Below are 22,925 nucleotides of genomic sequence, written 5' to 3'. Positions count from 1 at the left end.
ACTACAAGAGCTCACTCTTGTCTGGCCCAGACTACACAAAGGCTTTTAGTTATTTCAAGTTCAACAGGTGAATTTAAACAACCTGCTTAACACAAAACATAAGGCTAAAAACCAGAAGTAAGCTAAACATATTGGCATTCTGGCACCTTATGCTGAATAATTCATACATAAGGTACTGTAGAAAAGAAACATATGGTTTTGGTCCTCAGTGACTTTTTAAGCAGAACATTTAAGAACCAACCTCAAATGTATAAGTCCAGCAAAAGCCTTCTTGTGCAGAATGAAAAGAGATCATTACAACCACAGTCTGTCACTCCCTTCAACATTTCCTACAGAGATTTCAATATCTTTATTTGATTTTGTCCCGAAGCAAAAGAGAAACGCTTACAAAAAGCTCACCTAAGACAAGATTTAGGGTGTTATCCCTGTTACCCTACAACTCAGCTTATCTCATTTTGACACACTAATGGCAGATACAAATTTGATGTATTAGCAGATACAAGGACCTCCCTTCCGAAAATGAGCATCGGTTGAGGTCCAAACTGTCTCCAGAGTTGTCGTAGTACAGCTATCAGTGCATCAATTCTCTCCTTGCTTGCTCTGAATACAGGCTCCTGCTGAGCACCATATGCATGTCTGATAGCTGCCATTAAAAATCATCATTGCACACACCAGTCCCTCAAACACAGTCAGTGGAAAATCAACTCAGGAACCCAGCATGGGAACTGCTGGCAAATGAAGACTTTTAGCATTTTACTCAGCCAAAGTACACAGCTACTTTACTCTTGGCTAATGCCTCCTCCTTTCTGAGACACCTAAACCTACGTGCAAAGTGACAGCACTGCTGCAGTTACATCTTTAATCACAGCAGTGGTTAAAAGCCAAAAGTAAGCTAAACATATTGGCATTCTGGCACCTTATGCTGAATAATTCGTACGTAAAGTGCTGCAGAAAAGAAACATATGTTCTTGGTCCATAGTGTCTTTACTGTAAAATATTTAAGAATTAGCATAGGATGTATATAGTCAATAGCAGCCCACCAGTGTGGTGTCAGAGTCTATCTGTACCTTTATATACTCCTTCACTGTGTTGATACAGCTCATATATATTTATATCAGAGATTCAAATCCTCTTAGCAAGTGAATGGTTCAGGTTACTCAAGCATTTTGAGCTCTTCTTTACAGTGGACAAGGACAATAACCTTGACTTCCTTATGAGCAACATGCAAAGCTGCCCTTCCTCTGCAAACATGCAACAGGGATGCCAAAATTTACAGCCCTCTGCAGCATCCAGTCTAACTGATACTGCTTTACATTTACACACAAGGCTTTCAGTCCCAGCTCATCACACCACTGAGCTCAGAATCGGGTCCAGCAGATCTGGAAAGGCACCCAGATACATGCACACACAGAAGAAACCTTCTGGCACATCGATGAAGAATAGACCTTCCAAAAAAACATCCAGTATACAGATGAGCCCTCAAATTAGTAGAGAAAGCATGACGACTTCAGCAGTGGTGGCTGATGAAGAGACACACACATACACACCTCTGCCACCGATCGTGCTGCTAGGGCATTCATCAAATTAAGTACCAAGAGGAACAACACCTCTGATATCTCTTCATTTGGGGCTCCAGTAAATGAAGCACTAGATTAGGCCTGACAGAGGCCTAATGCAGCTTGAGCTTTTCCTGGTGTAATTAATTGGAACTTCGCCAGCTTGACAAATTGGAATGATGAATCTATCTTGTATGAATAGAAAAAAAATGCATAATCAGTCAAAGATTTAGTTAAGACAGCTTCTCTCTGACTCCCTGCCATAGCTAAATCCATTAAGGCGAGGAAACATCACTTTAAGAAAGGCACTGCTCTCCCTATGTTCAATTTATAACTTTTTGTTCTTGAATTTAATGGAGCAGTCAACCTGGACAGATTTGACTTTGGAGGGGAGAGGAAGGGGGAGGTGGGAAAGGTTGTTTTATTTTTAGCATTCTAATCTTCCCTGCGCCTGGGTAGTCTGGGAAAGAAAATAGTCTCTTTGGTCTGAACATGCATTCCTGGGGCTGCATTTTAAATCTGTGGGGTTACACAGGGGAATCTAATAAGAGCACCCACATACTTTGCCACCAAGATGATTCGGTGATAAAACTCACTTGTCAAGTTATTCCCCTACTAACTTGTTTAATTGCTGGTAACATTTAGGCAGTAGAGGATGTGGTAGATTGACTGCTCTGACAGCATTGCTTTTCACTCTCCAATTACCACCTAGTTGTAAAGGCCCTTTCATGACACATTTAATGGAGAAGCAGAGAGAAAACAGGTTTGCTTACTTTTAAAATATATTTTTATCATTTGGCAGTTTTTTTCCATATATTTAATTTAAACCATGTGCTTCCCCTCTCCCTCCATCTCACCTGCTCAGTCATAAGACCCAAATTATGAAGAATCAATTAAGCAACTAATATCCCCATTTGTACTGGATGTTTAGAAAAACTTTACATTTCCTCTTCGAGGCTGTGGGCTGCAAAATAAGTTCCTTACACGTGACGTGGAAGAAATGCTTGTTGGTTAAGTGAGAGCTGACAATGATGGTTTTCATTTCAAACAACCCAGAGTTCCTCCTCGGCTCGCAGACGCAAAAGTGCCAGGCAAATGTTTAGCTGACATAACGCAAGTGACTTGCCATAGATTTATTTGACAAACAGTTGAGCAGACAGCCCTATATTGCACTCACTTGTACCCCACACAACCCCACCAGAGCCAGGAGGATTGTGCTGGCAGGAACAAGAGCAGGATTAAGCCCAAACACTGCGGTTCATGCATCGAGCCATTTGCTTTTGGCCACTGGCCAAGCTGACAGCCACATTTAAATAAGCCACCTGCTGAGTAGGGAGTTTAGAGAGCTAAGTGCTCAGGAGAGCTTTAGCCCAAAAGTATATTGAACTTATGCAATAAGGCGTGAAGTGAAAGGATTTCAGTGACAAGGAGTACTAGAAGCCATATTATGGTTGTGACCTCTTGTTCTAGGTCAGATACAGAATAGTTGTTGGGATCCTCCCTTCCTTGTCTATACTACCTAAAATATATCAGACAGAAGCTCCATCCAGAGGACAGCATTCCATATGTGTCACAAGGAGTGAACTAAACACAGTGGATGCTCAATTTCCATCTTATTATCGCTGTCAGTGCTATCAAACAGGGTATGTTATTTCCCTCTAGATATTGTTGTGATTTTATTCTTCAGAAGAACCGGACTGTCTGTGTCAGAGGCAGGAGTTCTTTTCCCAGGATAGCCATGAGATCCCTCTTTTCCCAGGCACTCCCTTAGCACTAGGCCTTGTCAAGGTCACCTCATCATCTCTTTCCATTCGCTTCTCACTCTCTTTGTCAATTTTAACAAAGATGTCTGTAAGCACCTGGAGGCTGAAACAGGACCGTGCACTTTCTGCTGCTGATTATGTGTGAAAAAATAACAACTTCCTGGTATTACCAATCCAGTGACAAAAATCTCTCCAAAGAGAGAGGCTGAACAAAGTGACAGCAAGGCGAGCAGTTCTGCTGTTCCAGCCCAGAACAGCAGCAGATTGCGGAAGTTTTATTTGGCTTTCTTGCCCCAGATTGGTCAAATTGAACCTAACTAAGTTATAGGTGTAAAGAGCCCTGGGAGGAAGGCCTGCTCAACATCAGACAGGACAGCCCCCCCAGCACTCAGACTCTTTAACCACATTGCTTTCCCTCTGAACTTCAGAGGGGCACACCTGAGGTATTTGAATTATCTACAATTGTGCAAATATCCACCTATAATTGTGGATGCAATTTATATTCTCACCTGTTCCACATTTGCACTGCTGCTTACCTTGCCCCCTTCTCAGTCTTTGTTCAGAACACCCGGATATGGCCTTCTACCAGTGGAAACTACCAGCTTATTTTTTTACTTCTTTACCCTCAAAAATGTCACACAAATGACTTCTGACTTGGTGGCGACATGGAGGTTGTCAAGCCAAGTTTAGCAGCTGACTCACAGGCCATTACTCACCCAACTGCCATTCCACTTTTAACCTCCCCAGCCTGTGTTTAAAGCTGAGTATCACACCCTGTAGCTATGCTGCTAGGAAACACATTAAGAGCTTAATTTGAATAAAAATATGTTCTTTTCAGTGCAGAAAAAGCTCCTATTTAGATATAGGAGATGACAAGCGAATTATTTTAGTGGCAGAGGACTTGAACCTTTACTCGTTACAGTTTAATATGTCATGGCACTGATTTTATGCAATGGGCATTTAAGAGTTAATGATTTGTCAATTAAACAGCTGTAACCAAGATCTAAAAACTATTATAGAAGCAGTTGTCACAGAAGGTCCTGCTCCCTAAAGTGATTCTGCAAGCCTTGTCCAGGAGGGATTTGAACATCAGGTCATTTGTTTTTGGTCACATCTCAGATCCTGCCCTGACAATGGGAATGATGTGCCCAACACTCCCCATATTGTGCTGTTTGTCCTTTGCTCACCAAGAAAAATAGGGAGCAGCAGTGGATTGTTTAACCATCAGAAGGGCTGTGGTTGTGTCACCTCACACAGCACCACAGAATATTCCAGAGGCTACAGCAGTGACCTGTGAAAACACCTCCCTGCACATCCACCTGCACACCCCACCTCTGCCACCGCCCTCAGCTGCTTCCTGCTGCAATCAGAGAAATGCACTAAAAACATACAACCTGCAGAACAGAGGCATGAGTTTGGAATGCCTGTGCCTGAATTTCTGGCTCCAAAAAGGGCATTTCAGCCTGATAGAACAGTAGAAATTCAAGTTTTGAGTTCAGAATTTCTCCCTCTCCACATGCAATGCCCGATGCCCATGCACACACCTGCCCCTTGTACGGAAGATTTCCTTTTTACCGTAGAGATTTCAATATAAGCTTTGGGTTCAATTTTTTCTCCACCTCCACACTGAATACCCAATCCCTCATACGTGCACACACACCTGCCCCTTGTACAGAAGGGAGGGGATTTTGTTTGTTTTTTTAACTACCCTTTCTTGGCAAGGATGATCAATCGTCTCTGTCTCTTGCTAGTCATGTCCCTATTACAGAAGATCCTGTTCCAATAAATGATTAGTATGTGCAGAATGCATTAAAATGAATTATAATAGCAATCTGATCCCCAGTGCCTCGGCAGAACCTTTCCATCACAGGTGACAGCTGGTTCCCTTGGGCTCAGCTCTGGAGAGAGAGTGCCAGACCTCAAAACTCAATCCAATAATTTGGGATGAACCTCACCAACCACACGGAGCATGCAGTTCTCCCATTGTCTCCAAACTAGGAGAAAGATACCTCAAAGGCTTCAACAAGCTGGTGTACACAACCTCATCTCAAATAAATGGGAATGCTTTTTTTCATGTATTATGTGATTACAGCCCAGCCTCTATCTGCCTATGGTGCCATGTTTTATTACAGGCCACCAAAAATAATTAGTTGGTGACCCAGAAAACTGATATATAAAATCCTTTTAATCACCAATATGGCTTTCAATTATATAGTGTAAACTTATTAACCTTTTTACTGCTGAGATTTGATTTATGGAATTCCAGCTGCATTAACATTACAGGAGGAGATAGAAAGTGTCTCCTATGATGTGTTGGGATTAACAACTGATAGCTGGCTGTGCCCTCACAGAGTCTCACAGAGCACCAGCAGCATCTTGAGTCCCCAGGGGCTCATTTCTATCCAAGCTGTGTGAAAAGTTTGGTCTGTGGAGTGAAACTGTGTAATTCCTGTCACTTCATATACAAACCAGAACACACAGGCCAGTTGTGGCTTTCAGCAGGAGCAGGGGCTGTGTGAGCACTGGCTGCATTAATAAACAATAAGGGCAAAGATAAGGCTCCATTTGTAACTCTCCTTACTCCTGTGGTCAGAAAATACCTTCTTTCATTTCCACTGGGCAGGAATTTCCCCTTTTGAGTTGTAAGAGAACTCCAGAAAGTTCACAGAAATTTCTGTATTGGTATAAGAGTGTTTGTTCTCTTTTTCATGATACAGAAAGAACATTTAATGCTTTGTACACATTTTTAGGCATTCCTGGTCATCTTCCCATGGGCTGTGTTCTACAGATAACACAGAGACCAGCAACAGAGACAAACAGGCCATGGTGAAGCCCTGCTAATTAAAAAGGTAAAATACTAATCTGAACTACATAATGTATCAAGATCCAATAAAACACATATGAAAAAGGTAAATGCTACCACACCAAACTTGACAGAAGGATAGAAGAAGCTGTATTTCTAGCCCACACATGTAATTTCTTTCAAGCCTCAAGAACAAACAGAGAAATAATGAATCTTGCCATAACTTCCATTCACAGTTCCCCTCCCATTTGTTGCAGGCTCATTATTTGTAGTTTAAGAACAATAAAATAGAGTAGCAATGTTCTGTAAGATCATTTCTGCTATGAACACCTAATCATCTCTTTTATAATCTTGGGAGGGCTAAAATATTTAGCACACTTGGTTCAAATTTTGCAGATAAACATCAGTTTTCAATTTTCAAACCTTACTCTCTTTAATCTTAGAAACCATTTTACAGTTAACCTATTTTTCAGCAATTTGTAATGTGCAAGCATCCTTAAATGACACAAAGTAGCAAGGTGAAATAACCAACATTCCCCACAAAATGAACCAGACCTTCATCACATTTGCTTTGGTTTTCTTCTCCAAACTCGAAAAGCTTTGAAAGTCACAGTGAGGAGAGGCTGTGTGGGTGGCTGCTGTGGTAGCCTATGCAAGAGCCTGAATGTGTAGAGAAGGGAAATGCCAATATTTCACAGAGTCATAGACTGATTTGGGTTGGAAAGGACTTCAGTGATCATCTTCTAGCTCCAACCCTCCTGCCATGGGCAGGGACACCTTCAACCAGACCAGGTTGCTCCAAGCCCTGTCCAACCTGACTTTGAACAGCTCCACAGATGGGATATCTGCCACCACTTTTCTCAGGTTTAAATGCTGTTGAATGAGACACAGCTTCCCACACAGGCACTTCTCTGGCTGAGAACTGTGAGCCTTCAGGCACCCCCCAGGTCAGTGGCTCCTTTGCCAGCAGGTTTGTTGTGGTTCACTGGGCAAAGACTCCCAAATCCTGACTGCCCAGGTCATACCTGGACATCCAGCAGGTTCATCCCAAGGCCAGCTCTGGCATCTCTGTCTCCACAAACTGAGATTTCCAGTGCAGCCCACGTGTTCCAGCCACACCAGCTCCTCCAGCTGCTAATGAGGCCCTCACAGACACCGGGAGATTTTAAAGCATGTTCTGTGAAACAACAAGAATAAAAATCAATGGCACTATATAATTCACCCAGTGCCTTTCTTTGCTCAAAAATCTTCATTTAATCAGCTGGGGGAATTATGAACCATCTAAAAATAATGCAGTAAAGCTGGTCAATGACAATTGTAACATAAAGACTAATAGAGATGGTGGTGTGCATCTGATACATTCTGTTCTGCTAAAGCCTATTTATAATTTTTAATAAAAACAGTAACACTTTATGATAAGTAGACATCATTTAATGCTCAATTACTGTGAAATTCCTTTAGAAATATATATTAAGCACAGCAGCTCTGTATTTATACCAGGAGGGTTCCTTGAGATTGATGTTATCACAGGGAATACTAGGGGAATGTCAAGTCCAACACCAGTGCATCCAATATTCTTGCCCTCTGGGTCATGTACCTTCTCCTCCCCCACCCTGACATTTGAGATGAGTCTTTCTCTATGTGGACAGGAACAGAATAAATTATATACATGCTGCATTAAAAAAAAAGAATTTTCAACACAGGCTGGCAAGGCCTTTAGCAATGATTAACTGAGACATTTTTGAATAACAATACAAAAGGTACAGCTCCTAAACAAGCAATTTTCTCTTGAAGGCCAAGAGGTTTCTAAACCCCCATGTTTATAAAACAAGCATTATTCCAGATAAAACACAAAACCTTTACAGCAGAACTAGCTTCAACTTACTCAAGATTTCTCTCAGCAAGAAAAGTATCATAAATCCTCATCCTCTACTTGCAAAAGCTCCTGTACTGAAGCATGCTCAGCTCTACCTTGCCATAAGAGCCCACCACGTAGATCTGAGCCCTCCAATAGGCTCAGCACAGGTGGGATTGGTTACCCTGGAAAGCAGAGGGATCTCCCTGATGCCCTACAGCTGCCTGGCTCTGTGCTTTCAGCCCCACATGTTGGGGTTTTGACTCACCACTGCTCTGTCCTGACAGGTTGTGGGAGAACTTATTTGTCCCAGAGGTATCTGAGGGCAAAAACAAGGGGATGTGAACAGTGAGGCAGAAATTGAACCCTAGCAGGCTGGACCTCACTGAAGATGTCTGAAACCAGTGACTCCCACATTTTGTTTAGCTACAACCTCTCCCAGCAGCAGAGGCAATAAAAACAAAAACAGCTGGACTTGGTTTGGGAAATGCCTTTTGGGGAGCCGGATCCAAGGCTGTCCTGTCCCCCTGGAGGTATCCACAGCCAGGGCTCCTAGATGGCTGCAATCCCTGCCATGACTGCACACAAAATCTGTCACCTGAGGGGGGACTTGACTGGTTTCTGAGCTGCCCTGCTGGCTTTGCAGTGAGGACTAACAAGGCTAGACAAGGTTTGAAGGATGGCAGGCACCAACCACAGGTCACCAGAGGCTTCAGTTCGCAGCACTGCCAGGGTCCAAAGACAAATTTAAATGAGTAGATCTCTTCCTGGGCAATAAACACTGCCAATAGCTCCTTAAGCAGCTTAGGAAAAGGAAACAACAGTTGGAGGAAAGGGGGCATCCTAAAGGATCCACCACAACTATCACTGCACTTAAATCATAATTCACTTTTTCTGCTGGAAGACAATTTATCCCAGACCCCTGAGCAGCTTAGACACCTGGCATAATAGCCCATTAATTACTTCAGCATGGGAAATATATTTTAATATCTTTGATGTTCATTACTAAACAATTCACATGTTCCCAAATGCACATCAATGGTTCATTCTTCTTCCTTTTAGATGTTACCAGGCTTTCTTTTACAGTTTGACTTTAATCAACATCCCTCTGAACCCTGTGTAGCATGTGATAATGTTATACCCACATGCAGGGTCACCAGTTCATTTAGGAACTCATGACAAGGTATTTATATTTTGCTGCACTCGTGTTCTCATCCTGCTAAAGGTGATTACAACATCAAGTTTTGTCCAGTGTTTCAGTCTCTGAAGATGAAAGGTGCCATGAGGTACAATGGTAGCAGGTCAGCATTTTCAATAAGCATCCATCTGTAAATAAGTCCCTTAAAATATTGCAGCAGTGTGAGAGGAAGCTGCACCCTAATTGGGTAGAGTGAAAAGCCACAGGGCTTATAAATATAACGTGTAGGTGATCTGTCTTGCCAAAAAAGAGGAGGTTCGTTATATGAAGGACACATTATCCTTTTCTCTTCCTATGATTCAGCATGGTAAGTAGTCATTCCTAATTGGCTTACAGCTTAGTATGAAATATTAGGATGCCACACAATGTGATGACACAGCTGGATTCCTAAGGGAAGCTGAAGAGTGATCTGAGAACAGAAGAGGGACAAGAGCAGATGCGAGCCGGGGAAAAAAAAAAATAGTTGTAGCTTAGAGAGTAGCATGTCATTCTTTATCCTCCTGCTCCTGTGTGCAGCATGCTGCGTGCAGCACACCGCTTTCCTGGTAGAGAGGCAAGAGACCTGTCATCTCACAGCTCCTAAATAAAACGTGGGGGGAAAAAAATGTGATTGCTGGGACTATTGGAACAGGAAGAGCGAAGCAGGCTGAATAAATCCGGGCAATAGCTGCCTCGTCATGAAAAATACACTGCACAGATTTCACCTCTCGGTGCGTCAAATGATGATTTCCTCAAATTTATTCTCGACTGGGAAGGATTTGCCAAATTACCAAGTCAAGCAGTCCGTGGGTCACTCTCAGAAGTCCGGCACTCGGGAGATGAGGCACCCAGGTCTGTGCTGGGAGTTGTTTCCTGGTGCTGGCCTTGATTCAAGAAGGTAATTAAACAGCTGCCTACCTGAAGTCAATAGGGCCATTCACATGCACTTAAGTGCTGCTGACGCCAGGCCGAGGGGAATAGGCTTCTCAGGGGGAGATTTTTGCTGCAAATACTAGTACTAATTCAAAATTCACTTTCTGCAAAGTCCTTCCCCTGCAGTCAGCTGAAATTAGCTATATCCACTGTGGTGCTTGCCAGGAAACTTGATAGAATATCGCCCAAAGTGAACATAAAGGAGAAATAAACACAGCAGAAATTAATAACAGGAGTTCAGACTGGTAGGTTGCAGGAGATGTGTTATAAATTTCATCCAGCTGTAATGCAAATTCTGCCAAATTATTGGGAACATCTCCCTTTTTATATCACTGTTTCACTACATATTAATAGCAACCAGTTACTGATGCAGTACTAAAATATTAATGATATGATCATAAACCTGAATCAGTGCCTAACTTGGCAGAACAACGTAGGGCATCTTTTCAATCACGTGTGAACAAAACCAGTTTTCAGAAACCATTTTGTAACTGCAAAACCATGTGAGCAGAAGCAATTGCAGGGCTATTTTAGGCACAAAAAATTGTTAGTCTTCCTTTGAAAATCAACAGCCCCGTTGAGGTGTACAGTACGGGTGCCCAGATCTTTCTGCAAGGCTGAGAGAATCTCAAACCAGGCAGAAACAAAGTTCATGCAATTAATTAGTAAGATTTCATCTGTGATTTCATCTGCAGCTGATATGACTGACTTTTATCTGTGCATTAGAGACAATAGCATCCAGCCCCTGGGGATGAATTGTTTCAGCAGGATTTAGCCCTTTGTTCTGGACTGAGATGGAATATGGGAAAGCAAGAAATCCAAAGTAAAACCTAGAATTTTTACTCTTGCCTGATGTTAGAGCAGATGAATTTATCAACTCTGTTTTGCATCATCTGTGACCACATCAGAAATTTGGGGATGGTAAAAGGATTTAAAGGCCAGAAACTTCCCTTGCACCTTTTATATTTTCCAGTCTTCTTTTTAAGTCTTGGAAACATACACAGACACTGAAGTACCCTTCTCAGGAGAACCAGGGGTCACTGCCAACTAAACAAGGCAGCCTTTGGGATGCTTGGTTGGATCTATAAAAGAGAAGCAGGTCTTGAAGTCTCCACACTTCTCACACTTGCTAAGCTCTATCAGGACTGGGCTGGTCCATTTTATTATTCACATTTGTCCCTTTGCAGGCAGATGGGGCCGTGCATCCAAGCTCCTTTCACACACCTTTAATTGCAGCTACAAATTAAGGACAGATACAGAAGGATTCTGGATTCTGTACAATTCCCAACAGCAGCTAGCACCCCAGGAAGAGCTGGAATACTAGAAGAATATTTTATTTCTACATTTCCAAAGGACAAAAGAAATGTCCTTCACCCCATCAGGATCCAAAATCATCTCCAGAGAAACTCATTGCCAAAATTTTGCATTGTCAATACCAAGGACTTTGCTTTAAAGGTCTTTCACTGCTGCTTCTCTAACTCATCAGTGCACAAATAAGCTGACTTTGGTCATGACTGAATTTTCTGTTTAGAAGTGCAGAGAATGGCATGAAATTAATTATTAAGGTTCTTTTTTTTCTGGTTTTCAACCACAGTTACATAAATGAGGGCCCAAATCCCACTGAGATATCACTTAACAGTGTCAGCACCTGGGAGGCAGGGCTGTGACAATGCCTTTATTATTTGCTGACCAGAGTCACTGCAGTCACTTACAGCCATGATAATCTTTCTTCATTATATCTGCAAGCAGATGCCATCGAGGTGTAACTGACAATCATCCCTTCAGAGTAAGTGATCACATCCATTGGCTCCTTGTTTATTAATAACACGGTTGAAATTTTAGTGTTGCTTCTGCTCAGGTGGAAGATTACATTTATTTGATGGACACCTGTCATTAGGAAAGTTTCTCCTACAACTGAAGCAGAAAATAATACAGCCTGACTGCAAAACAAGTTACCAAAACAAAGACTTTCTTTGGTCTACAAGTTACCAGAGCAGGAGGAAAACTGCTTGTGCTTTGAAACTTGTTCTAGCAAGACACTGCAAATCTCCCACATCTAAAGTCTACTCTAAAAAACCAAAAAAAACCCATTGCTTGGAAGACGACAAGTCAAACATAACTCATTCCTTTATTCTTTTTCTCTCTTACCATGCTTTACAGATAATTGTTTCATCTTGTTCTTCTGTTTCCAAGAAAGACCTTTCTAAATCCTCAGGCAATATTCAGAGCAGGCAGATTTTTCTTTGAGTGTTCAAGGCTGATCTGATCAATTTAAAAAAAGGAAGGTTACAGTACATTTTAAACCAAATACCCCATAGTATAAAATCTCAGAGGCCATTCTAAAGAAAAATATATTTTGTTAGCAAGTAAATGCAAAGAAATGATAAAGGGATTAGGTACAACCCTCTTTCTCATGTGTCCTCTGGGATTTTCTGCATTGTTCTCTTGGTTTAAAGGGTTTAAAATACAAGGGTAAGGCTGCTGAAGTCCTGGACATGTGAGTTCTGTTCTCTGGCTGGAAATGAAGTGCCACAGATCACACAGAATTCTTCCTGGCTGTTTTGTTCCCCCACATCTTTGTCCTTTTTTGCCCATAAAAGCTATGGATCATCTCCAGCCGCAGAATCTCCCAGCACGTGATGCACCACAGGGCCCCACAATCTTATCTGAGGCTCTTTGGGCCCAGCTGCAGTGTAAACACTCTTCACCACTGGGACTCCCTTACAGGGTTTAGAGTCTCTCTTTGCAACTGCAAATTTCCAGTGAAGTGCAGCTGCTGCCTTTAAGTCTCCTTAAGGCCTCAGGAATCAGACCTTGCATAACATGAAATTTGCTTCTTCCTTTACAAACTGGCTAAGCTCATCTTCTTTACAGTGGGACACTCTTCATTCCCCTGTCTTTCATTGTCCTCTCCCTCTTGTTGATTCCAAAAGGAGACCACACAGATATCCCATCAGGGCCAGTTTGGTTTCCAGTTTTCCCAATAGCTTTACAATCATGTTCCCTTTGAATGCAGAATATCCAGTTTGCACCCTGGGTGTGAACAGCTTCTGGAATTATCTCTCCTGGACAAGACACCAAAGTAATTCAAAGGCAAGTAAACAGAATGAAGAAATACCCCTGAAGAGGATTACATCATGTTCCTAAATCCTAACCCTGGTACTCCAGTAGCTATCCATTCCTCCTTTCCTTGTTCCCTTCTGCCTAATATTTTCCTACCCAAAACTCAGTTCACATTGCCACAGCAATCAAATATATTCTGCAAAGTTACTAGATCTGCATGAACCTCCAGAGCTTGGCAAGCTCCACTGTAACACCAAAATATGTTCTTGACAACCACTGACCCAAAAAGCTGATGTGATCAAACACATCCCCCCACAAAGAAAGAACAAGGCTGTAATCAGTTTTACCATTTTAAGGAAAATAAATCCTAATCCTTTGCTGTTCTGTGGTATTCCTCTAATTGCTGTTTCCTTACACTTTCAAACATCGCCAATTTGGTTCTGTTGTTTGAATGTCACTTGGAATCAAATCAGTGTTGCAGATACAACATCTCTGAACCTTTTAGTCCAGCTGTGAACTTTGGGCTTAATCCTTTAGGGCGCCCCTGTCTAGCAAGCTTTAATGTATATTAAATTTTCTAAAAGGAGAGTGAAAGTGGTCAAAGCGAGATAGTGCAAGGTTCTGTGTTTCATAAATTAATAAGCATCACCAACTGCATTGCTTGACCCTTTAAACTCTGTGAAATTAATATAAGTAGACAACCAAAGTGCACTTGGCCCCTGAAGAGCCTTGGAAGTTCACTTAAGCAATCCAAGTTTCCTTAAAGTTTTATAAGCCAGCTTTTAAAGCAAGTCCTTTGTACTTATTACTGGTGACAGTGAGCATTACAACAGCCAATGAACCTTTGCTGACTTCCGACCCCAATATGGTAGAGCACAGTTATCAAGGGAAATATCAGAATCAAAGCTTGTATATTACATCGAGGTCCTGACTCCTGCAAGAGCCCCCCATAGACTCCTCAGAGTATGTCAGGGAAATAAACAGCTAATATTCTCAGACATCTACTTATCATGCATGGTTATGACTGTTTACTTAAGCACTTTTGGCATAGTAACACCCACGCCCACCTCCCAGATAAAAACTGAAGCCTCTCACAAAGGAAGCTGTGGCACTCCCAGCTCCCTCACAAGAAAACAAAATTTTTAAGATCTTGTATTTAACCTGGAAAAACCCCCTCCACTTGGTGGTGGTGAGTCAAGCAACACTAAGTGTTCATCTTAACCGATTAATGGATTTAAATTATTAATTGGCACTAGGTAGGCATGGTGAGGAATCCCCAGCCTTCCCTGAGCCCTGCACACGGGCTGAGACTGCCTCGAACAAAGAGGCTCTGTGTATCCACACCTACTGTGTCCTGGCATCAATCCTGCAGTCACTTGTAATACTTGAGTTAGCATCCTGTAGAAATAAGATATCTAACCACTGCCAGCTGATTATATTTTTCATAATGTAAAAGGTTCTTGATGAATTATTATAAATTTTCCCACTTTTTAATGGAAAAAAAAAGAAGAAAAAAAAAGAAGAGAGACTTCTAAGGCAGTAAGGTTTCTGGGAATAAACAGGCTGACAGGTAGTGGTGCCAAATATTAGTAATTATTATCAAACTGTAAAGCCCAATTAATGATGATGTTCAAGGTAAACTTTACAAAAGGGCAGGCAGAAATTCAAAGCCAGACAGGTTTTTTGATGAGATGAGAAATCACAAGATTATCTGCTGAAGGGCATCAAACCCTACTGCATGTGTCCCCCTCGAGCAGGGAAGTCAGAGAGGGCACATGTTATCTGTTCTCTCCACCTGTTAACATTTGGGTGAAGATTCTGCAGACATTTAATGACACTGGTTTCCATTTGTTCATCTCATTTGTCTGCCTAGGTCTGGACCTGGACAGAGACAATAACATCAGAGCATGGAGAAAATAAATACACAGAGACATACTTTATATATATACTATACATGACTGTGCATAAGAAATAAAACCCAAACAAAAAGCAGACATCAAGTATTAGGAAATAATTTACGTATTCCCTAGCAGAAACATGGATAACAAGAGACAGATGGAAAAAGGAAGTACTTTGAGGAATGTGGCCCACAAATTCCACACAAAGTGAAAGTTACCAGGGACAGGCTGGTGACAGGGTCACAGTCCCTGCCAGGCACTTGTCTGCTCTGAGAACAGGGAAGTTCATTTGGCAACTCCCTGATTATTAAATCTAAATTGGATCATAAGTGAACCTTGAAATACTTTGGGCCTATTCTGACACATGTTGCTCCAATTCAGATTTTTTGTGAGTGTAACCAAGCAAGAATCATTGAAGATGGACTCACATTAACTGGTCTTTATCAATAAAACATCTAATTTGAATGTGTGTGTCTCCATGGCCATCTACAGTGGTATTAAGTGGCTTGATTGCATGAACCAATATTGCAGGAAATCAAACCATGTTCAAATGAATCCCATGCACTGACTGGACACAAGCCTAAGGGACCACCCTAGTGCAGCATGAGGAAGCAAATAACAAAATTGCTGACATGAGAGAAAAATTTCTACATTTCGGACTCCTTGATTTGGAAGACAGTCACTGGTGCCTGCTGGCTTTTCCTCAGAGCTATCCATCTTCTTGCTTGTGAGTGGATCCCCAGCTGGTGTCAGGGGGAGACGTCCACAAGGAACAGGAGGTTTTTAAGGGATATGACAAAAGAGGTCTGGGTTTCCTCCCAGGAAAGGAAAGCCAACTTTGCAAATCCCAAGTCTTTAGCACCAGCCTCAGAAGAAGGCTCTGGTAAATGCTCATTTAGCTCTGGCAGAACAGGCTCTGCCTGAGAAAGACAGACTAAGTCCTCTAGCTCTCTTTTTCAGAAAACTCTGTGTAACGCTATCTGGAGAGAAAGCGAGACAAATGTCTCTCAAACACGAAAGCTGTTTTCCTTACTTGGAATAGTTCAGTACTGGAGAACCTATAGGAGCTTGCAGATGAGATATTAATTTGTTTTCCATCTTTCCCCAGGAGATTTCCAGGCTTTCTGATGAATGAGCTCTGTCTTCCCAGCTCCCATATTCAGCCAGGCCTGTGACACATCTTTGTTTTTTGGTTCCTTGGATCAGGAAAGTTTGCTGAGTCTGGGGGAGTCTCAGAACTGCCTTCCAAGTCACTAAAGTCTTCTGCAGACCACTTTTGATTAGCCAGCTGGAAAAGAAAAGTGCCTTTTATCAAATCCCCTGGGGCTAACTCATATTGAAAATAACTTGTTCTTAACACTTTTAGAGGCAGGCTTTCAAATGATGAATGAAGAAGAATATTCTCTGTCACAGGGTTTTCTTTGTTTTTCAAGTCCTCAGAGGGAGTTTGTGATCTCTGAAACTCTGGGACTGAGAGCTCTGTCATTTCCCACTGAACTTGCCACCGTTTCCTTCTGCAGAAGGTTGGCTATGTCTTGCAAAAGAAAAGAAGAGAATCGTTTGTTATCCTGGAAGTACATGGCCAGAGCATTTCCACAACTCAGGTAATCAGTCTGGGGCAAAGATCTACTTTTCTTCCTTTCTTCAGTACCAAACACTGCAATCCTGACTGTCCATGAACATCCCTGCCACACAAATGGCTTTTACAATAATGGGAAATAGCCAGGGTATGCCTAACTTCACGTACTGGTTTTCTGTTTTGTTTTAAATGTCTCATACCTTTGCTCTTTGAAATGTCTGAAGGGTTTACTTTTTTAATTTTGGGGTATTTTTTCTTCTGTCAGTTTAGCAAATTTTAAAAAGCTCTTAGTTATTTCTCAGGAAGAACAGAATCAGGCTCTGAAATGTAATTAGATTTTTTTAAAGTTTCTAGGCTAATTTTCTTAAATACAAAAGAAAATGAAAATATGAAAACGAGTTTTGCTCAAGTGTTCAAAATTTTCAGTGGCTAAAAAAAGAGTGTTATTAACAGCTTCAAAGTTTTACAGACTTTAAGCAGAATCCAGTACAACTTTAATGAGACAAGAAACCCTTTTCTGACAATTTTATCAGTGAAGCTTATAAAAGAAAGATCTAACAGACAATGCATAGGAAAAACACTCTACTGAGGCTATCAATTAAAACCACAAATACTGTACTTGGCTCTGAAAATTCCATTTCCACAGTGAATGGATATTAATTTCAAGGATACAACTTAGTAACTATAAACAGCATTAAATGAATCACAGAATATGATTCTTGGAAGGGACCCATGAGAATCATCGTGTCCAACTCGTGGCCCTGCACAGGACACCCAAGGTTGTTGTACATGATACCGGACAAACAAGATCTAATGAGGGCAAGCACTGCTGGTCCAGTCCCCCTGACAGAACCAGACACACAACTCCTGCTGACTTCCCCTCACTCCCGAACTTGAGGGATTTTCTTGGTGAGAGTCAGCTCAGGTCCCTCTGTGCAGCACTTCCTTGGGATACAGAGCTGCACTTGGGTCCTTCCAGCTCGCTGGATACTGAGCCCATGGTATTTTGGGGTTAATAAATCACCTGGTCCTGGCTCTGGGATCCCACCTCCCTGAAAAGGGAAAAATTTTGATTCCTTCAGAGTGAAAGACAATGGACATAAATTAGCTATTAGAAATAATGTTCCCCTGTGAGGGTGGTGAGGCCCAGGCACAGGGTGCCCAGAGCAGCTGTGGCTGCCCCTGGATCCCTGAAGTGTCCAAGGCCAGGCTGGAGCAGCCTGGGACAGTGGAAGGTGTCCCTGCCCATGGCAAGGGGTGGAAGAAGATGGGCTTTAAGAAGATGGCTTGTCTCTTACAACCCAAACCATTCTGAGATCCTGTGGTTGCAGTCAGAGGAAGCCATGCTCCAGCTTCTCCACCTCCCGGTGAAGAAGTTCTTCATTCCAGTCTCCTGCCTCTGGAAGAGGGAAAAGGAGAAATCCTGCTTAACCATCTGTGACCTTAATGGGAAGCAATGGTCATCTTCCACTTTTCACCAAAAAACGTGACTGCCTTGGTGTGGGTGTGCCTCTGCCTGAGGGAATGCAGAGCAATTTCAGTTTCTCTGTGTAGGGGTGGAAGTGTCCTTGGGGCAACCTGGCTGATTCTTTTCAGGCAAAAAGGGAAGGCTTAATATGGGAAAAATTGAGATTGGACCTTAATATGTCCCTAACTATGGACACAAAGAACACACAGGGAAAATCACTGAGGGGCTAAAACCTCAACCACTAGAAGAAGGTCTGGTATCAGCTACAAACTCTGCCAAATAACATCTTATTAACCCAATTCTGTCCAGGCAGGCATTCACCCCAACACTCCAGCTGAGCTACTGACACTGCAAGAAATTTAAATACTGAGTTAGCCCCCAAAAGATTCCCCTCCCACAAGGACTAAGCACATGCTACATCTCCCACAAAGGAAGGAGACTTTTCCACAGCTCCAGAAATATTCATTTGACAGTTTCTCTTTCCTTGGCTACAGCTCTAGTAATTGATCTGCTCTATTATTTTTCTCCATTCTTTCTCTCTTACATTTAAATATGTCCTTCATACTTCTGGAGGGTTTTTTTCCCTAGCCTGTATCTCCACTGTTACATTATTTTTTATCTCTATCCTCTATTCTTCATGTGTGAAAAGGGTGCTCTGTTCTCTAATATTCATTTTTCTCTTTTTATTCTCCAAGTACTTTCTTTCCCATCTGTAACAGCCCCTAATATGCACCTCCATTCGATTTTACTTACCCAGCTTGAAACCCTCTCATTCTAATTACCTTTTCAGTTTTCTTCTATTTCTCCCTTGAGATGTCTCAATTAGTGTACTTTTTCTTACTGGCTGTCACCTCTGAGCTACAAGGTGGGTCTAACTCCAACTTAAACCATGCAGAAAATAAATGAGGAGCTGTTCTTGGCGGCCCTGCTGAAGGTGGTGTTACTTTACAAACTAGTGCACCTTTAATAGATGATAAATGGGCAGAAAAGTGGCCTTGTTAATGCAGCAGCCCTTGATTTGGTTGCCATGCCGTGTCCTTTCATTACTCAAAGATACAGGAAAGGCAACCTATGCTAAGTCCTGGGTGATGTAATTCCATACAAAGAGAGTGAGTAGAGGCTAATTAACATAGTTCTGGTCAAAGCCTGAAATTAACTCTTGTCTTTAAAGACCAAAGCTAAAAATGTCATTTGTCTTGCCTGTAATTATGTTTAGAGGTAATTATGATAGCAGAATAACAGCAAGCAAAATGAGCCTAGGAGTGGGTTTTTCTGCCCTTCCTATCGCTAGCAGGACTCTGAATTCTATTTCTGTCAAAGAGAACTGGATAAAAATGCAGGTGACATCCACAGTACATTTCTTTGATTAAAATTGGCACTGTTATATTGAAGTTCACACAGAGCTTTCAGAACCCGAGGAGTAAATCCTCTCTCCACGTGTTCCCAGATAATGGAGAAACGAGCACCCTTCCCCACGGCTGCTGGCACTGCTGCAAAGGGGAGATGTGAACCTGATTAAAGAGCCAGGCTTGGACCCCAGAACCACATCCACAGGGATGTGTCCTGCCATAGACTCAATTCCCAGGTCCCTTCAAATAACCCAAGATATCTTCACAGCACAGAGTTACCTCCAAATTAAATCATTTCCTTCCTGGGGTAATTAATTTATCATGCAGTTCTGACCACATCATCCTTTCTCCAGAGCCACAACAGCTATGTCTGTGTTCTGCAGAGCAGATATACACCCCACATGTTTGAATCCACTTATTTAAATTATATATCTATGCTTTAAAAGATATTATTGTTGTTATTATTGCTGCTATTATTAAAATCCCAGTGGCATATGCTGCTGTCACCATTCAGGTGTCCTGAGATCCATCTACCTGCAGTGCCTGCTTCACCACCATCCCTGAAATTTATGGGCACATCAGCCATCAGTGACTTGGAGGATTTATTTGTGAGGTATGCAGTGCTAATTTAAAGATTTCAAACTAAACTTTCGATTTCTCCTGCACTGGGGCTGAAGGGGATAAAAATGCACATACACTGGGCATTTGTGCATGGGCTGCTGGCAGATGCCAAGGTCTGTAACACAATTGTAAGCTGAGCACATTCACTTGGTCCAAATTTGTCTGTTTCTGAAATTATTACACTTTACAGTGCAAATTCAGTGAATTCACCCAAGGGCCCATAATATCATTTTTGGCACAAGTACAAACTAAGTTATAGCCATGATTTCACAGAGATGACGATACTGCATAAAACATGTTACAGCAGCTTTTATGAAGTTCTGAAGGAGAAAAGATCACCTCTGCAGACTTTTCTAATGGTTCTAATGGAACACCTCTGCCATTTTTAACTGGTATCCTTCATGGCAAGAAGGGAATGAGGGAACAGTTCCTCTGAGGGCACCAGCCCTAGGGCTTCCAAAGGTGTTCCTTCCACTGTGCTGCTGAAATCTTAGTCTTAAGAGATCAGCTCCACTGGAATACTAAATTTTAAGCACCAATTTAAGGGCAGGGTACAGGGTTATGCTTTAAAGAAAAATAAAAACTAAACTAAACTAAAAGCCTAAACCTGTATAGCCCTTGAGCTGTCTCTTTCCAGAATGCCAGAAAACTTCCAGAAAGTTGAAGGGGTCCTGTCCCCAAAAGTTCATGGGTTTTTTCCCCAGCTATATCAGTTGCCCAGTAAAATGTGTCCCTTCTCCCTACAGATATTGCCTCACATCCTTCTTTAGACCTTCATAGCTATTGCATTACTATCACTACTTTTACAAGTGCCAAAAGTACCTTTATGATGACATCTGCCAGTATCACCTGACAGGCACAAGCACCAAAGCCCATCTGGAAAAGCTGCCTCTCCCCATAATATTTTTGCATACTTCATGAGATTTTCTTGCAAAATTTTTTAATGATTGGTTTAAACTCCAAAAAAAAAGCTGAAGAGTTGCAGGTTACACTGACATCTGTTACATTCAAACTCTCTTTGGGGTCCTGTTAACCAAGTTTCATCCCTAACTAGGTTGAATTCTAGAGATGCAAACCTTGCAAAGTGTCCATTTATGGGCCTGCACTGAAATTACAGCCACCTCTCTCAACTCCTAAGAGCAAGGAGAGTTCTCTGCACAATACCCAGCCTGGCTTGTCCTCCCAGTGCAGGACAAGAGTGCAAACCAGAAAAGCAGATTGTGACTGAAGTGACCCAGAGACAGCAAACAGTAGCCCAGAACCCAAACCATCTTCTGCCTCTCAGTGGCACAGCACAGAACCATCAGAACAAAGATGTGACCTGAAATGAGAAAGCTTTTGACTTCAGAGTCTGTCACCAGGGGCAAGTGTGACACTCTTTGGACCTGCACCTCCTCTACACTGGAGCAGGAGCTGGATAGAGTGGGAGCAGGGCCAGCAGGTGACCATGGCAGTGAGCCCACAGCTACCACCAGAGATTTATCACTGTTTAGCCATGTTAGCCCAGGGCTGGCAAGCAGCCTTTCTTCACACAGAGAGCTCTGAATCAGGCTCTCAGATGTCTTGCACCTCCTTTCTGAAATATTCCCTCACCATCTCCGTTGCCCCGAGGTTTGGTGTGGCTGGACCCACCAGTGTATATATATCATAAAGAAATGTGTTCTACAATCTCTCCACAGTGCAGAGAACAAACTGGAACAGATCTTAGAGGCCCCAATGTCTTTAGCCATGGAACAAAACTGTTTCACTGCAAATCATTAGTTTGCACAGGAATGACTCATCTCCTTTTGGTATGGGAAGGTCATCAGATGCTCTGACCAGCTGAGCAGCCACTGGCAGAGCTCCTTCTCCTCTGAGATGAGTAGGTCTGTGTCAGTCAGGCCATTCCACCAGCAGTGGCACCTACATCCACAGCTCCCAAACTGCAGCACTGTGTGAAGCCATCCCAAGGTGATCTGCTGCCACAAAAGGGCTCATGTTTTTCCATTCACATGATTTGGGCATGACTGATACCAGCTGTTGACCCTGAGCACACAGGACCATGATTTTCCTCTCCTTAATAGCAATGGGATATCTCAAACAGTGAAACACTTCTACTGAAGCCCCCTACTCCACCTGAAAACAAAGATTTGTACTGGAGGGGAGAAAGCAGAGATCCCTATTTGTGCTCAGAATCCAGAGGGATGAATCCATCACTGCCACTTGGCTTCCAGTTGTTAACTTAAGTGAAGGAACTCTCATCTTCTATGGAAACCTTCTCAAATCAGCAGGAACTCGTTTGTTAAAACTGCTTCCCTGTCTCTCTACTGCATTTGAGAGCACCTTGGTCTTTGCAGAGCAGCGCAAAACAACACAGACAACCCTAAAACGTCTCACATGGCAGCTCCAAATGCTTACAGTTTATGTAAACCACGGAGCCAGCATGATAAGATCTAATTACCAAGCGAATTAGTAAAAAAACAGCTGCAAGGTTTGCAGAAATGTCTGGAAGTGCAGAGTAAATGGCCACAATTGATGGAGTTATTGCACAGGCATCCTGAGGGCACAGTCTGCAGCACTCCAGTCCTAACCAAAATCACTGTCAACAGTTGTTGTTTTCTCCATTCTGTTAAATGAGAAGAGCATGAAAATGATCCTGGAAACAGCCATTTAATATTCTCATGCACGTGAACTGCAATTATCAGCAGCAGCAACAACAAACTCTGCTGTAATGTGTTCATGGTTAATCAATTCAATTGATCACTGTTTATTAAATAAAAACCTGCTCTCTAAACTGTTCTTCCCTAAATGGCATGTTTTGGGGATTGGGGTTTTTTCCTAGCTTTCTTTTTCTTTTTTCTTTTTTTTTTAAACATGCTTC

The 22,925-nt window shown here is 42.2% G+C and overlaps 1 long non-coding RNA gene across 5 annotated transcripts in view; it reads right to left on the bottom strand.

Annotated features, from left to right (window-relative positions):
* Positions 1 to 8,209, bottom strand: part of LOC147650657 (uncharacterized) — an 83,581-nt gene extending 75,372 nt beyond the window's left edge. For 4 of the 5 annotated variants that reach the window (XR_015275993.1, XR_015275994.1, XR_015275995.1 and 1 more), the window contains exons 1-2: positions 8,008 to 8,101; positions 7,148 to 7,299 (exon numbers count right to left, since the gene is read on the bottom strand). This is a non-coding gene — a long non-coding RNA (uncharacterized LOC147650657). Of the gene's footprint in view, positions 1 to 7,147; positions 7,300 to 8,007 lie in introns of all 5 variants that reach the window. The other variant, XR_015275992.1, reaches the window with a different exon arrangement.
* Positions 8,210 to 22,925: the final 14,716 nt, after the last annotated feature.

The sequence above is a fragment of the Cyanistes caeruleus genome, chromosome 13, assembly GCF_971803275.1.
Source record: "Cyanistes caeruleus chromosome 13, bCyaCae1.hap1.1, whole genome shotgun sequence".
Lineage (NCBI taxonomy): Eukaryota > Metazoa > Chordata > Aves > Passeriformes > Paridae > Cyanistes > Cyanistes caeruleus.
The sequence above is the reverse complement of the archived record's forward strand: the minus strand, read 5'-3'. Positions and strand labels throughout refer to the sequence as shown.